We start from the raw sequence: 12,328 nt of genomic DNA, 5'->3' as shown, positions 1-12,328 counted from the left end.
GTTGTCTATGATCAGTAGACCATTGTTGAAATCCCCTTCCTTTGCGTCATTCAGCCTCCATTGTACAAATATTTGTGAATGGTTTTATGTATTTTTCGCCATTCACAGTTCTCATTTAAAAAATAGTAGCTTAATCGAACTGTCGTCTGTTGATCTGAAAGTGTCACAAGTGTCGTTTTCAGTCAAAGAAAAGAATCCTATTGTTCTTGACGGTCGATTACATTGTTACTCTTGTATTTGATTTGAATTAGTAGTTTTTCAAGTGTCGAAAGCAGTTTTCAATTCAAAATCGCAAAGTGTCGTCATTATCTTCCTTTCATTTTTGAAGAGAAATTTGTTAGTACTGTCGCTTTGAAAAGATAATTCAGATTTGTACTCAGCATTATTTCTGTCATTCACACATTAAGAAAGCGAAAAACAAATACATGCATGTGCATTTGCATTTAGACTGCTTGTTGGTTTGATTTAGGATAGTGCATCTAGTGTGTGCTCTCTGCTCTATGTTGAAAGGATTTCGTTTCTCTTTCCTTAGTAGCTAGGATTCTCATTGCAAAAATAAGATTAAATGACTATTTATCATCTTAGATTGCATTTTAGGAATTATATATCTACATCACGTGGTGAACCTTAAAGGCAAACTTCTTAAGAAAAGATCAACTGTAAAATAAATTCAATGAACATAAAAACGCTTTGGAACCTAACGCACAACATCTAGAAGTCTAGGCTAGAGACGTATTCCAGCGTCATAAAGCCTGGTAACTGTCGCTTTCATCGTAGGTTGGGTGATTCCTCCTCTTTGAGACGATAAGTGCCAGTATAGACTTGTGCTCCCACGTACCATCGAGTATATATTGGGAGACCACAATAGGCTATATCCTTTATTCTTAGGAAGCCGTGTCTGCCACCCTATCGATCGCAATACACTGAACATAGCATTTGGGAAGATTGACTGCCGTACCATAAAAAGTATTTTGCAGTTTTACGATTGGTTTGGTAATCCCTCTGTCTAGATTTCCAGAGTAGTCTCTTTCATTCCTTTTCAGACTCCTTAAAGGAAAAGGTCCATCTAAGCACTTGTCACTTCAGGCTCATTAAAAATCGAAGGTGACTAGAGTCATCTTTAGCTTTTTCTCGACTCTTTAAAATTGAAAAAGCAAGTTGTGTCAAAGCGTCTAAAATTTATTTTAATCGGAATAACGTACCTGTTCCCTCGTTGGTCTTAGGTTGAGAAAATGGAGTCCACCAACCAAGGATTTCCCCTTGGGGGAAATCCTAGTCCTTTCTCCTCTTGGGGAGATGTTGGTGCACCTCATATGGCCACATTATCCCTTCCAAGACTGACAATTGGCCTGTCGGTATGGCTTTTCTCGACCTCTATCATTCAAAGCACCGTGATTCCTGAACAATCGAATCAGCAACGAGATGATACCAGAGTTCCCCCCCCAACCTTCTACTTCGTTTGTCTCTCCCTCTCCTTCTTCCTCTTCGCTTGGTGAAGATAGTAAAACTAAAAACCAAGTAACTGAGAAGAAGAAGAAGGGGAAGGAGAAGAAGAAGAGGAAGGAGCCAACGGAAAAAAGGGGAAACCGTGCATCGTCTAGCGAAAATCCACACACTGCACCATCCAAACCTAAATCTCCATGTGTCATCTGCAAAGGAGACCACTATCATCGAGATTGTCCTTGCATCCCACGAATCTTAAGGGACTGGTCTCCACGCTTGCACAATCTGGTGTCATCAACCTTTGGCGATCATGTTGAGAGTACACCGTCAACTAGTGAAAGCGAAGTCACCGGACAGAAGGGAAAATCTAAATTTCCCTGTAGACTGTGTGAAGGCGATCATGCCCTCCACCGTTGTCCCTTCCTGGATGAAGCTAAAAGAGTCTTGGATAATCGTCCTGCATCACCGCAGCGACTTCCTCCAGGATACAAGAAATTGTTGCCGAGTCCATTGCTAGTTGAAAATCCGACTGACACACCTTTTTTGTCGGTCGAAGTGCCTATCATTGAAGATGAACCCTATGAGTCCACATTAGACCAAAGTCAACAGGTCAAGACGGCAGTCGACCCCATCTTGTCTTCAGAGGAGTTACCTTCAGATGATACAGTCACCAAAGAGAATGAGGACGACACCGTTCAAATTCTCTTCGTAAACATAGAATCCGATGAACATGGGGGCAATCTACCCATTCCTTTACCGCAGGAAGGAAGTTCGTCAGAGTTGTATCTGGCTGTTTATTCGGTCCCACCTCCAAGCAACCTAGTCGTTTCCTTTGATTGGAATCTACTAGGCAGACCCAGTTTACCGTCTAATGTACCATTTCGAATCATAGTGCAAACTTACAGAATGGTCATGGTTGGTACCATCATAGATGAAGGGGCTTCTGTGAGTATCCTTTCCTCAACTGCTTGGAAAGCACTTGGTTTGCCATCACTTATGCCTGAGATGCGAAATCTGATAGGCTTCCACAAAGGAACCAGTCGACCGTTATGGATCCTTCCAAATGTGCCTATAACTTTGAGAAGGAAAACCATTTATATGAATGTAATGGTAGTCCAAGGACCTTTAGATTATAATCTACTCCTTGGGCGTGACTACATTTATAGCATGGGAGCCATTGTCTCCTCACTCTTTCGAGTAATGTGTTTTCCGCATGAAGGCAGATTGGTCCAGCTCGTAGACCAACTTTCATTTCCCGGCTCACACATAGCTAATAGTCAAATGCCATCCCTAACTGGTCTTTTCATGCAAGGAATGTCTCATCAATCTCTAGTCCGTCCACCTGAAGAGCGCGAGTAATTCGGTGGCCATGACTGAAACCCAGGGGGCATGCACCCTGGTCTGCTTCGGCAGGAAAACCTTGGGTATAGGGTAGGTTTCCGCGAAGGATATATGACTAGTCTGACACACCCATCCATATAGGAAAATGGGATTAGACCGGAATAAGATTCCCTCGTCAAAGTTATGTGAGTGGAGGCGACTGCGCCATTCACCTTTGTCTATTTTAATAGACATCGCCAAGGAAGTGTTTTATCTGCAATGCGGATGGAGCAATCTTGCAAATGTGAGAACTTTCATATGGTAACCTGGAAACTCTACTTCTCTATACCTGGGGGCATGCAAACCTTTTGTACGCAAGTGAAAAGTGACCAGCGTAACGCTAACTCCATAGTTTCGCTGACTTCAACTGCTTAAGTTAGGTGAGTGGTCAGATCGACCGTTCACCTTTGCAGGGGCCAAATGGCGTCGGAAAAGTAAAGGAAGAATTTTCCTAGCTAACCTTAGTAGTTAATTAACCCCTAGGACAGTAGTTGGCCGTTCCTAGCTTGCATACGAAAGGCAGCGGAGCAAAGTTTCAAATGGTGCAAGCTCCCTAAAAATTGAACCTATCGATGAGACATCCTTATTATATGACTGGCACGAGCAGTTTTACGCAAAGTTCAAGCTCGTTAAAAATTAAACCTAGCAATGAGAATATGTTCCACCAGAGTTTAAGCTCACTAAAAAATGAACCCACTTCCGGTAAATAACCATCGAGATCGAAGTATTATTAGCTCTTGAGCCTTGGTCGTGTTCTTACCATCACCTCCACTCTTTTTTAGCCGATCATATGCCTCCATTTGATTATTTACCCCTTTTGAGGAACAACTGCGACGGGTGATCCTATCAGCCACCTTATTTACACTGCCATGATTGAAAAGTTCCAAACATTACCTAGAACCAGCTGCTATCCGTAAACATCACTCGTTCCTCAAAAAATGAGTCTCCTTTAAGCTCTTTTCATCTGACTCGTAAAATATGAAAAGATTGCCGAGTGATTGGCCTCTCCAGCTCATTAAAGTGATTGGAAGTGCCATCCCTCCTCTAGATTTTAATTTTTTTGGACCTGAGGGATTATTACACAAAAAGATCGAGCGTTTGTCTTGTTCGGCTCGTTAAAACTATCGAAAAGTCATCCCTTTTGCAATGTTTTATACTTTTTCGGACTTAAGGGATTATACTACGAAGAAGGAATATTGGAGTCTCCTTTTCGTCTCTTTTCAGACTCTCTAAAATTGAAAAGAACCGAGTTATCCTTGTCATTAAACTCATTAAAACAATAGCGACAAACTTGTCCATTCAGACAAGAGCGAGTTTCACTGTCGCTAGGCTCGTTAAAACATAGCGATGGGTTTGCCCGAAGGGCAAATTATAGAACAAGCATATGTTATCCTCCTCAAGCTTGACAAAAATAAAGAGGTACTGGTCAGAAATGATTGGGGGAAAATTGGGAAGAAAACTTGAAGAAACTTTATTGGTAGCTGGTCGCTCTTGAACATGACACTTTCACTCCGTCACCATGATTGAGTTGGGTTGGGTTATTTCGTTCACCGGTAATATCACCATTGGTCCACCGTACCATCCACTTTTGGGGTTAACGCTACCAATCCATTTCAGTGTCGCCGATATGTTCAAGAGAAGTCTCTTAGAGAATTCACGTACCCAGCTTGTGTCTCATCCACTGCAATGCCTTCACGCTTCATTCTTTCATGACCGCCACCGTGAACCTTGTATCCTCGGATCATTTTCACCTCTATAAAATCATTTGCTCCGTTCCGTGTCGTAGATGTGGGATCCATCAATGCCCTCCTACGACGGGTCACTTCTTGTTGACATCAGCTCATTATCCGAGAAGCCGACCTAGGAACAACCCTTTCAGTACTTTGAATCTTGCATGCCTCAATGGCAAGTTTCTCACTTCCGGTGACAGGTTTACATTAATGGCCTTTGACAGAAATATTCTGCGTAGTGTTCGACATCAACTCATGTATTCACACCACGTGAATTGTACTGCAATACCTTGAGGGTCATCATCATCATCGGTGATTCCTCTCGCGACTGTTAACAACTTGCATCATTGGCTGGTAATCAGGCAATGTCTTCCCATGTTCGACATCAGAGCATCTATTCACATGGATCGACTTGCACTTCGGGCGAAGATTGAATGAGTTTTGAAGACCCCGGATCTAGTTTCATCCATCCGGGCTGCGATATATTCAGGAAAATAAAGACATCAAATGTACATCATTGCTGCACAGATAATCATCCAAACTAAGGGATGATGGCTCTACCAGAATCATCAGTCTGCACACAGACGATTGTCTGTCCTATGTACATGAAAATGAATTTATCAAAGCTGAGCATGGGAATGCCCGCCTCAGCTAGATCATGAAAAATATTATGAAGATAATGTATTGTATTGTATCTTATTACAGGTCACCTTCCAGTTCGAAAAACCTCGGATCCTCATTATAAAGCATTTCACCCAACATCAAAAAGGATTTACGACCTCATACTTTAGGGGGCAATTGTTATAGACAAATTTGGGCACTGCAACCCCAATCATATTTGTCCATAAACCAAGGGCTTCTAAGTCCCTAAAAGTGTTGTTTCATACCCTAAAAGAGCAAGGTTAACTGATTACATCATCTCCCAGAAGTTCCCCATGAGAAACTACTCAAAACTAGTCAAAGCAGGACCATACAGACTACCCAGTGCTAAAAGTGCGATGCATATCACCTGCTCCATGCAAAAAGTGCGATGCATACTGGAAATCCCTTCTATAGGGTGCGATGAGTGAGAGCAGACAAATGGCACAAGCAGTTTTCTAGGTGGAAACCCAAAGAATCTTCTAGAAACTGCTCATTTGACACTTGCCTCTCTGAATTCGCCCAAGGATGAGTAAGAGATCTGAAATCTCCATGTGGAACCAAGAACTATCAGTGAAATGACACTAATCAAAATCCCAGAAGCTAACTCACTCTCTTGTAAACATCTATATGGATCCCTCTCCAAGAGATCCAGAGGCTGGAATTTTGTAATTTGCAAGGAAGTGCTGTTGGTTTCTCTTTGAAAACATTGTTGGGTGATCTTGCTTTGTATGAGGTGAAGAGGGCTTTCATGCTGGGAGAATGACGTTGGGTCAGGCCAAGTGGTTGTAATTCTCTCTTCTACTACTTTTACTAATAAAGCTATTTGAGTTTTCCTCCATATTCTTGTGTATCTCTGAATATTGTGTTGATATATGCATTTGTATGGTCAATATATTTCTGATCCTATATTGTTTACAGTGAAAGATCTCTATGCTTTGATGGTATTATGCTGCTGTGAATATACAGGTGCTCTTTGAAGCAGGTCAAGTAAGGAAGCAGTGGCGGGATTTTGTCAAAGGGGAAAGGAAACAAGCAAGGAGCCAAGGAGAAGACTGAGGTTGGTACTCTCTGCTTCTTTCTCATCTCTCTCTTGTAAAGGAAAAACAAGTGACTTTAATATGTTTGTTTCTAAGATAGCTACCCATCTTAGTGGGACTAGCAGTTCTGAATAGACACTAGATTTCCTGACAACAAGCGACAGTTTCTTGGTACAACAGGGAAAAGAGATCGATTGCACTCAGTTTGGCAGAGGCAGGGTACATGGCTGCAAGTCAAGAAACATGTGAGTCTATCTACATGAGGAAGATCCTGGTTGGTTTGTTTGGTCAGCAGATGAATCCTACAATGATTTATTGTGATAAATAGATTTGTATCAAACTCTCTGAAAAATCAATTTTTCATGATCGGTCAAATAATATTGATATTCGATATCATCATCTCAGAGATTGTGTATTGAGGTGGATCATGTTGTTAGATTACATTCCAATGGAGGAGAAAGATGCTGACATCTTGACAAAGGCATTCTCAAGATGTAAATTCGAGTTTCACAGAGACATGATTGGGGTAGCTGATAATCCCTTTCTTGTTGAGAGGGAGTTTTGAAAATGACAACAAAAAATTCTAGTTTAATTTGTCCTTGAATTAAACTGTGAATTAAAATTGAATTCTATTCTCATAGCAACTTGTAAATAGTTAATTGAGTTTATTAAACTCAATTAGCTTAGGAATTTCGAGTTGGATGTCTTTCTGAAGTCATGTATATGTTCTCCCTATATTGCAAGGGTCCAGGATGAGTTAAGTATGAGTGGTAATTAGTTAACTCAGTTTATTGAGTTAAGTCTAGTTAAATTAGTTCCAAACTATTTGAGGAACTAATAGTGAGTTAACAGTCAGTTGATGCATTAGTGCATTCAACTAGTGCTACTCCAGTTAATGAATATTCCCTCACCAGAAACTCATGCATGTCGATTCTAAGAAAGACCCAGTTGAGACTAGAGTGCAAGAACAATGTACTATTTGTTTTAATTTTTTTTGAGTTTCACTGATAGTGCATGCAATTAGGAACTGATCCTTGAAGCGATTACGTAGTTTTGAGTGCACTGATTTCCCTTTAACATGGTTAATCAACCATAGGAATTGCACAAGGAAATAGGGATCCATACTCCGTCTGAAAGGTAATCCTAACGATCCCGGTAGCTCTATACCTCCCTTCATCTCCAAACTCTATGCTCTACTCGAGGTCTTTCTCCTGAAAATCACTAAAGAGATATTTGTTCCCCATCATATGGAACGAGGCACTGCTATCAAGATACCACATGCCTCCCATGACAGTGTTGTCCATGGATGCAGTGAGAGTGAAATCAAGTTCGAATTGTGAAGCTAGAGCTTCACCTGCTGCAGCTACTATAGGCTCCTTCTTGTTTGCTTTCTTTTGTGGGAAATTCGTGGCATAGTGCCCGTGCTCGTGACCATGAAAACACTTAACTTTTGACAAGTCCATCTTCTTTCGACCCACCTTGCCTTGGGACTTCTTTCACTTGACCTTATTTTCCTTACTCACTAAGTAAAAATCCTCTTCCACTTCTTTGGAAGGGATCCCATCTCTGGTGTTCCGTCCAAAATCCTCTTGTACCAAATCTGACCACAGTCATTCCTAATCTGGAAGCTTCTCACTCCCATTCACAAAGTCCTGATAACTATGCCAACTCTTAACAAGTCCTAGAAGAGCTAGGCTCACCATATTATCCTCGACAATAGTGATTCCAACACTTCCAAGCTCATCTCGACAATGAGTGAACTTGTTCAAGTAATTTGGAATTGAGTCGCATGCCTCCATCTTGATTTTTCGAAGTTTACCTTTAAGTGACAACTTCTTATGGTTAATATTGTTCTAGAAAAGGTCTTTCAATGCTTCCCACATAGCATACAGAGTCTCCTTCCCATGAAGACTCGAGACAATGTGGTCTCCAACTCCCTCAAGTATTATCGACCTTGCCCTTGCCACACACTTCTTCCATTAGGCCAGATATTTTGCATCTGATGTTGATGACTTAGGAATGTCTTGATCAATGAATCTTCATGCCATTATCCTCCAACACGTCCTCCATCCTATCCTTCCAGGCTATGTAATTTGAGCTCCCATCCAAGGCATACTCGAGCCGCAAACCATAGAACGCCATATACCGATCTCGAAGTATGTATTGCAAATTCAACTTTCACCTATAACCCTAAAATAAAAAACTTCGAAATGTCCTCTAGTGTACTGTAATCAACTCTGATACCATGTAAAATTTCATGTAGGTTCACAAGCTCATGCAATTTACTAAAGCATAGGACAATAATCTACTTCTACTTCTACTTTCTACCAACATAAGCCAATAGATCGATGAAAACAATATGAATAAGAAGAAGACAAATAAATGGCACATAACATAGTATGTATTCACAGAAAGCCATAGCTCAAAACCCCTACTCTCTATATTCCATTAATCAGAAATCCAAGATGATAATACAATGCTCGTTCTCACAAGAACAATCCCTGCGGTATAACCAATCTCTCAGCTCACAAGCTAGCTCAAGCCAAACCTTAACCTCTTTTGCTGCTCTCCAAGCCCCTATTTCCTTATGAAATTCCTAGGATGAATAGCTTGCATTTAAAGGAAATTCATGCTTCCAAAATTGCACAATGCAAACATAGGTCCTTCTCTGATTGCGTGCATGATATTTACAACTCAATAAATCATACAACTGATAGTACATTATCCCTGCACTCTAGTCTCAATTGGGTGTTTCTCTGAACTGACATGCATGAGTTTCTCATGAGGGAATCCTCAGTTAACTAGAGTAACACTTGTGGATGCACCAGTGCACCAACTGACTGTTATTCCTCTATTATTTCCACAAACAGTTAGAACTAATTTAATAGACCATAACTCAGTAAATTGAGTTAATCTAATTACAACTCAAATAAACTCATCCCGGACACCTAAAATTTAGGGAGAACATATACATGACTACATAAAGACTTCCAACTTGAAATTCCTAAGCTAATTAAGTTAATTAAACTTAATTAGATATTTACAAGTTTTTATGAGAATAAAATTTGATTTTAATTCTCAGTTTAATTCAAGGACAAATTAAATTGGAATATTTGGACTCTATTTTTAACATTTCTTGTTGCTATTTTCAACAATTTTAAACCCTAAAATAAACATGGTTGTCCATGATTTACCATGGCTGATATTCATATTGACACAATCTTTGTGACAATGCGGTGTTGGAACATCGTTTTCCACAATTGACCATAGTTGTCTCAATGTGATGTTGGACCATGAGACATTCTTTGTCACAATATGACCACTATTATTGACCATGGTTGACCATGATTGGTTTTCATATTGAGACAATATTTCTCACAATGCAACGTTGGACCATCGTAGACCAAAATCACAATGGATTGATATTATAAACCCAATGGAATAATAAACCGAAGGGATTAATACTATAACCACAAGGGATTATAAAACCAATGGAATAACATTAAACCCAAGGGATTAATAATATAAAACCAATATATATAAATCCATAAATAAATATTTTAAACCCTAAAATAAACATGGTTTACCAAAATTAACCATGTTTTATACTGACATAATCTTTGTCACAATGCAACGTTGGACCATGTTTGATCATCATTTATTTTCATATTGAGACAATCTTTGTCAAAATGCTACATTGGACCATGGTTGACCATAGTTGATTTCCATATTGAGACAATATGACATTGGATTATGGTTGACCATGATTGACCATCGTTGACGATGGCTGACAATGGTTGATTATGGTTAATTTTCATAATGAGACAATCTTTGTCACAATGTGATGTTGGACCATGGTTGGCCATGGTCGACCAAGATTAAAATCCCGAGAGATTTATATTATAAACCCAAGGGATTAATACTATAACCCCAACGGATTATAAACCTAACATAATAATATTAAACCCAACGTTGGTTGAGAAACACGACGTGAACTAAAACTTACGAAATCTATCTACATAAACATAAAGACCTAGTTATTTTATAATGTTACCTTGTTTAAAAATAAACCTTTTCTTTTAGAATATTTTCAAATATTTTCTATCTAGTAATTTCTATTTATATTATTTAATAATTGAATAACTCAAATAAATAGGTTAAAATCTACTAATATTATAATTAATTATTATTTATTTATATTTATAAAAAATATAAATTTTTTATATATTTTAATATATTCAATATATAATCAATTATGAAAAATTTAAATTATATTGATATCGTCCTTCATGATAAGTTGAAATTTTGTGTAAATAAGTAGAAAATACAATATCCTAAAAAAACATATTATTAATTTAAATAATTAATAATATAATATGGTTGATTTATGCGGATAGGTGTATATCCTAAACAATATTTTATCTAGATGTCTCTCTTCTCTAATGAGAATATATTTGTTTTTATAATAGAGCCTCTTACGTGAGAGATTGGTTTGACTTAGTGTAATTCTCTATGTAATTCCCATTTTTTTTTATAGTTAATAGAATTTAATCTATATATATGTGTGTAAAGTTATAATTTACTTGATTTTTTTTATTTTAATATTTTAAAACTTATAATATATTATAAAATGTATTTTAATGTTTATTATCAACATTATCAATATTTATTAGCTATTTAAATTATATAATTACACTAATTATTAATAATTAAATTAAAATTATAAAATTTTTATTTCAAAATAAACACACTCATAACATAATTAAATTGAATTTAATGATCCATCTTCTTTGAATGCATTAAAAGTGATAATTTAATGAGTTATACAAAATTTTAATTAGATATTTTGGATATATAATATAGAAAATATATACTGTGTATCAGTTACGTCATCTATTTGTACCTAACGTACGAGTCTTATAATAAGAGTTGGATTTGTACAAGTATATTAGTTTATTTTAGAGTTTTTAAAATAAGATGGTTTATGAATTATAAAATATTTTATTGAGTTATATTTTTGCTTATTTTGAATTATATTTTTCTTTTAGTATTGTAATTCAATTATGTTATATTTTATATATATATATATATATATATATATATATATATATATATAAATTAATTTTATTTGAAATTTATTAAAATTATAAATTTCAAATAAAATCAATTGTAATTGTAAATTTGAAATATATTATTTAAGTAATTTTTTTTGAAATAAATTTATTTATATATTTAAAAACATAATTTGAATAATAAAATTTTACAATTTTTTAGGATTTTGGTTATGTTATGTAAATTTTAGGTTTTTTTTTTTTTTTGGTGCATAGTTGTTTATATTTGGCTATGTGAGAGGGTGTAATATATCCTGAAAAGAGTGTAGTTACAATAGCAAAAAGTTTTAACTATGTTAATCAATTTTTAAATTTTATATTTATATAGTAAAGTTATGTTTTAATAATAAAATATTGTTTTTAGAAATCATGCAGATTGTATTTCACATATGAGGATGGTTAGTTAGTTATGTTTAGGCGGTTACCTGTCCATAACCTCTCCTTTGAAAGAAAAGGAAAAGGAACACCAAGAGGGTAGAGGTACTGCAGGTGGCAAGGAGAGAATGACAACTAGAGAATGATGGAAATAATGCTGATAGGTTAGAAGTAATTCCTTTGCATCTAGCTAGAACTAAGTATCGTTAGGACCAGATAGTTACAAGCCTATTGTGCAACCCTATATGTGAATACTGCACGGGGGGGTGACACAACTGAAGTCTGGTCTCATGGTTGAGACGATCGAGGCAATTATTTCTTAAGTTCAGAAAGAAACTAAACTAATTGCAGTGGCAAGGAAAACAGATAAGTAACTCTGTTACAATTATTAAATAGATGTCAATAAGATAAGATTGGTTAGAAGTTTTATGAATGCGCGGTATTTTTATAGATGACAAGGGTTCACATCTAAGGTTTACTTGTGAATTTATACAATATCTAGAAATTATATAAATAAGTGAAAACCATAGATGGCATAGAGATTTATATTTACTGTTGAAAGGAAAACTTTAGATACTGAAATCTCATTATTAAAGGAATACAGTGAGAT

The sequence above is a fragment of the Pinus tabuliformis genome, chromosome Q (genome assembly GCF_031772625.1).
Source record: "Pinus tabuliformis cultivar Carrire ecotype Pingquan chromosome Q, CPIR1, whole genome shotgun sequence".
Lineage (NCBI taxonomy): Eukaryota > Viridiplantae > Streptophyta > Pinopsida > Pinales > Pinaceae > Pinus > Pinus tabuliformis.
Note: the sequence above shows the minus strand (reverse complement) of the source record.